The sequence below is a fragment of the Arachis duranensis genome, chromosome 10, assembly GCF_000817695.3.
Source record: "Arachis duranensis cultivar V14167 chromosome 10, aradu.V14167.gnm2.J7QH, whole genome shotgun sequence".
NCBI lineage: Eukaryota > Viridiplantae > Streptophyta > Magnoliopsida > Fabales > Fabaceae > Arachis > Arachis duranensis.
In genome coordinates this window covers 47,030,269-47,036,214 of record NC_029781.3, presented here as the reverse complement: position 1 = coordinate 47,036,214, position 5,946 = coordinate 47,030,269, and the positions used below count along the sequence as shown (strand labels likewise).

Here is a 5,946-nt window from a genome sequence, read left to right as displayed (position 1 = left end):
TTGGAATCTGACCTCCCTGCACTCGAAATGGGTTTTCTGGAGCTACAGAACTCCAATTGGTGCGCTCTTAATGGCTTTGGAAAGTAGACATCCAGAGCTTTCCAGCAATATATAATAGTCCATGCTTTATTCGGAAATTGACGACGTAACTTGGTGTTGAACGCCAAGTACATGCTGCTATCTGGAGTTAAACGCCAGAAACACGTCATGATCCGGAGTTAAACGTCCAAAACACATTATAACTTGGCGTTCAACTCCAAGAGAAGCCTCAACTCGTGGATAGATCAAGCTCAGCCCAAACATACACCAAGTGGGCCCCGGAAGTGGATTTATGCATCAGTTACTTACTCATGTAAACCCTAATAGCTAGTCTAGTATAAATAGGATAAGTTACTATTGTATTAGACATCTTGTGACAGTTTAATCTTTTGACTATTCGGTCTCTTGATCATGGAGAGGGCTGGCCATTCGGCCATGCCTGAACCTTTTACTTATGTATTTTCAACGGTGGAGTTTCTGCACACCATAGATTAAGGGTGTGGAGCTCTGCTGTACCTCAAGTTTCAATACAATTATTATTACTTTATATTCAATTCTCTTCTATCCTTATTCCAGGATATACGTTACACTTAACTTTGATGAATGTGATGATCCGTGACACTCATCATCATTCTCACCTATGAACGCGCGTGACTGACAACCACTTCCGTTCTACTCTAGGCCGGACGCATATCTCTTAGATTCCCCAACAGAATCTTCGTGGTATAAGCTAGATAGATGGTGGCATTCATGAGGATCCAGAAAGTCTAAACCATGTCTATGGTATTCCGAGTAGGATTCTGGGATTGAATGACTGTGACGAGCTTCAAACTCCTGAAGGCTGGGCGTGATGACAAGCGCAAAAGAATCAAGGGATTCTATTCCAACCTGATTGAGAACCGACAGATGATTAGCCGTGCTGTGACAGAGCATAGGAACGTTTTCACTGAGAGGATGGGATGTAGCCATCCTTAGTAGCTCCATATTGGAACTCAAATATCCCAAAGAGGTATTGAGTTGCTCCCAATAGTTGTGTGGAGGAAAATACATCCCTTGAGACATCTCAAGGATTTCTTGATGAGGGACTTCCTCATGCTTTTGTTGAGGTCCATGAGCGGGCTCTCTTATTTGCTCCATCCTCTTCTTAGTGATGGGCTTGTCCTCTTCAATGAGGATGTCTTCCTCTATGACAATTTCAGCTAAATTGCATAGGTGACAGATGAGATGAGGGAAGGCTAACCTTGCCAAAGTGGAGGGCTTGTCAGCCACTTTGTACAGTTCTAGAGGTATGATCTCATGAACTTCCACTTCCTCTCCAATCATGATGCTATGGATCATGATAGCCCGATCCACAGTCACTTCGGATCAGTTGCTAGTAGGAATGATGGAGCATTAGATGAATTCCAACCATCCTCTAGCCACAGGTTTAAGGTCATGCCTTCTCAATTGAACCGGCTTGCCTTTGGAGTCTCTTTTCCACTGAGCTCCTTCCACACATATGTCCATGAGGACTTGGTCCAACCTTTGATCAAAGTTGACCCTTCTAGTGTAGGGGCGTGCATCTCCTTGCATCATTGGCAAGTTGAATGCCAACCTTACATTCTCTGGACTGAAATCTAAGTATTTCCCCCGAACCATGGTAAGTCAATTCTTTGGGTTCGGGTTCACACTTTGATCATGGTTCTTGGTGATCCATGCGTTAGCATAGAACTTTTGAACCATTAAGATTCCAACTTGTTGAATAGGGTTGGTGAGAACTTCCCAACCTCTTCTTCTAATCTCATGTCGGATCTCCGGATACTCATTCTTCTTGAGCATGAAAGGAACCTCAGGGATCACTTTCTTCTTGGCCACAACTTCATAGAAGTGGTCTTGATGGACCTTTGAGATAAACCTCTCCATCTCCCATGACTCAGAGGTGGAAGCAATTGCCTTCCCTTTCCTCCTTCCTTTTCCTCTTTCTAGAGATTTTTCCGGCCTTAGGTGAAATAAATAGTTATGAAAAAACAAAAAGCAACACTTTTTCCACACCAAACTTAAAATGTTTGCTCGTCCTCGAGCAAAAGAAGAAAGAAGGGACGGAGAAGAAGAATAAATGGAGGATAAGAAGGGTGAACACAGGTTCGGCCAAGGAGGGAAAATAGTGTATGAGGTGTGAAAAGGAATGAGTGATGAGGGGTTTATATAGGAGTGGAAGAGAGGGGTAGGATTCATGTGTGAGGGTTGGGTTTGGGAGGGAAAGTTTTTGAATTTTGAAAGGTGGGGTAGGTGGGGTTGTTGGGGAAGAGTGGGTGGATATGAGTGGTGAAGAGGTGATGGGGAAGAGAGATGGAGGTGATTGGTGAGGGGTATTTGGGGAAGGGTGTTATTTAGGTGGGGATCCTGTGGGGTCCACAGATCCTGAGGTTTCAAGAATTTCTCATCCCTGCACCATTCTAGCGTGTAAACACCCTCCTAGTGCCAATCCTGGCGTTAAACTCCAGGTTGCTGCCCATTTCTGGCATTTAATGCCAGCTTTTCATCCCTTTCTGGCGTTAAACGCCAACGTTGCTTCCCTTTCTGGCGTTTAACGCCAGCTTGGTGCCCTTTTCTGGCGTTAAATGTCAGTCTGGTGCCAGACTGGGCGTTTAACACCATTCTGCTACCTTTACTGCGTTTAAATGCCAGTAAGATCATCCTCCAGGGTGTACTGTTTTTGAATTTGCTTTGATTTTTGCAGTTATTTTTGTGACTCCACATGATCATCAACCTAAAGAAAACATAAAATAACAATGGAAAATGGAAATTTAACATAGATAAATAGAGATTGGGTTGCCTCCCAATAAGCGCTTCTTTAATGTCAATAGCTTGACAGTGAGGTCTCATGGAGCTTCACAGATGTTCAGAGCATGGTTGAGGCCTCCCAACACCAAACTTAGAGTTTGAATGTGGGGGCTTTGATTGACTGTATTGGGAGAAGCTTTTCATGCTTCTTCTCCATGTGTACAGAAGAAGATCCTTGAGCCTTAAACACAAGGTAGTCCTTATTCACTTGAAGGACCAATTCTCCTCTGTCAACATTAATCACAGCTTTTGCTGTGGCTAGGAAGGGTCTGCCAAGGATGATGGATTCATCCTTATTCTTCCCAGTGTTCAGGATTATGAAGTCAATATGGATGTAAAACCCTTTAACCTTTACTAAGACATCCTCTACAAGTCCATAAGCCGGTTTCCTTGAATTGTCTGCCATCTCCAGTGAAATTTTTGCAGCTTGTACCTTAAAGATCCCTAGTTTCTCCATTACAGAGGGTGGCATGAGGTTTACGCTTGACCCCAAGTCACACAAAGCCTTCTCAAAGGTAATGGTGCCAATGGTACAAGGTATTAAGAACCTTCCAGGGTCCGGTTTCTTTTGAGGTATCTTTTGCTGAGCCAATGCACTTAGTTCATTGATGAGCAAGGGGGATTTATCCTCCCAAGTCTCATTACCAAATAACTTGGCATTCAGCTTCATGATTGCTCCAAGGAACTTAGCAACTTGCTCTTCAGCACTGTCTTCATCCTCTTTAGAGGAAGAATACTCATCAGAGCTCATGAATGGTAGAAGTAGGTTCAATGGAATCTCTATGGTCTCTGTATGAGCCTTAGATTCCCTTGGTTCCTCAAAGGGAAACTCCCTACTGGTCAGTGGACATCCCATGAGGTCTTCCTCACTGGGAATCACTACCTTTCCTTCCTCCACAGATTCGACCATGTTGGATGTAGTTATGGCCTTGCACTCTCTCTTGGGATTTTCTTCTGTATTGCTTGGGACAGTGTTAGGAGGTGTTTCAGTAACTTTCTTACTCAGCTGACCCACTTGTGCCTCCAAATTTCTAATGGAGGATCTTGTTTCATTCATGAAACTTAGTGTGGTCTTAGATAGATCAAAGACTATGGTTGCTAAGCTAGAGTGATTCTGCTCAGAGTTCTCTGTCTGTTGCTGAGAAGATGATGGGAAAGGTTTGCTATTGCCAAACCTATTTCTCCCACCATTATTATTATTGAAGCCTTGTTGAGGCTTCTGTTGATCCTTCCATAAGAAATTTGGGTGATTCCTCCATTAAGAATTGTAGGTGTTTCCATAGGGTTCTCCCATGCAATTCACCTCTTCCAATGCAGGATTCTCAAGGTCATAAGCTTCTTCTTCTGAGGAGGCTTCCTTAGCACTGCCAGATGCATCTTGCAATCCAGTCAGATTCTGAGAAATTATATTGACTTGCTGAGTCAATATTTTGTTCTGAGCCAATATGGCATTCAGAGTATCAATCTCAAGAACTCCTTTCTTCTGGGTTGTCCCACTGTTCACAGGATTTCTTTTAAAAGTGTATATGAACTGGTTATTTGCAACCATTTCAATGAGTTCCTGGGCTTCTACAGGCATTTTCTTCAGATGAATAAATCCACCTGCAGAATGGTCCAATGACATCTTGGATAACTCAGACAGACCATCATAGAAGATACCTATAATGCTCCATTCTGAAAGCATGTCAGAGGGACACCTTCTGATTAATTTCTTGTATCTTTCCCAAGCTTCATAGAGGGATTCGCCTTCCTTCTGTTTAAATTTTTGAACTTCCACTCTAAGCTTACTCATATTTTGAGGTGGAAAGAATTTAGCTAAGAAGGCATTGACCAGCTTTTCCCAAGAGTTCAGGCTGTCTCTAGGTTGTAAGTTCAACCATATACTAGCTCTATCTCTTACATCAAAAGGGAAAAGCATAAGTCTGTAGACCTCGGGATCAACTCCATTGGTCTTAACAGTGTCACAGATTTGCAAAAATTCAGCCAAGATTTGATGAGGATCTTCCAATGGAAGTCCATGAAACTTGTAATTCTGTTGCATCAGAGAAACTAATTGAGGCTTAAGCTCAAAGTTGTTTGCTCCAATAGCAGGAATAGAGATGCTTCTCCCATAGAAGTCGGGAGTTGGTGCAATAAAGTCACCAAGCACCTTCCTTGCATTGTTGGCATTGTTGTTATTTTCGGCTACCATGTCTTCTTCTTTTTCGAGGATTTCTGTGAGGTCCTCTCCAGAGAGTTATGCTTTAGCTTCTCTTAGCTTCCTCTTCAGAGTCCTTTTAGGTTTAGGATCAGCTTCAACAAGAATGCCTTTATCTTTGTTCCTACTCATATGTGAGAAAAGAAAACAAAGAAAGTATGGAATCCTCTATGCCACAGTATAGAGATTCCTTGATGTGTCAAAGGAAAAGAAGAATAGAAGGATGAGGTAGAGAGAAGAATTCGAACTTATAGAGAGGGAGGGGGCCCGAATTATTAAGAGAGGAGGAGTGTTAGTGACTAAATAGAAAGAGATGAGAGAGGGAATTTTTGAAAATTTTTAAATGAAATAGAATTAGAGTTTAAAACAATTAGTTAATTAAAAAGATTTTTGAAAAAAATTTGTTAGTGATTTTCGAAAATTAGAGAGAGAGAGAGAGAGAGAAGTAGTTAGGTGGTTTTGAAAAAGATAAGAAAAAAAGATTTTGAAATCAGAATTTTAAAAAGATGTGATTTGAAAAAGATATGATTTAAAAATACATGATTTAAAAGATATGATTGAAGAAAATTTGATTTTTAAAATTGATGACTTGACTAACAAGAAATTAAAAGATATGATTCTAAAATTCAAATATTGAACCTTTCTTAACAAGAAAGTAACAAACTTGAAATCTTTTAATCACAACATTTATTGCTAACAAGGATTTTTGAAAATATTAAAAGAAAAATGAAAAAGATAAGATTTTGAAAAAGATATGATTTGAAAACGAAATTTCCTCCTTGGTACTATCCTGGCGTTAAACGCCCAGAATGGTATCCATTCTGGCATTTAAATGCCCAGCCAAGTACCCTTGCTGGCGTTTAAACGCCAGAATTGCTTCTTCACTG

General features: G+C 41.1%; 1 non-coding gene across 1 annotated transcript; it reads left to right on the top strand.

Moving 5' to 3' along the window:
- The first annotated feature begins 4,540 nt into the window (after positions 1-4,540).
- On the top strand, positions 4,541-4,648 carry LOC127743375 (small nucleolar RNA R71). The gene has a single exon (XR_008004767.1). It is a non-coding gene; the product is annotated as a small nucleolar RNA R71 (small nucleolar RNA).
- The last annotated feature ends 1,298 nt before the right edge of the window (positions 4,649-5,946 follow it).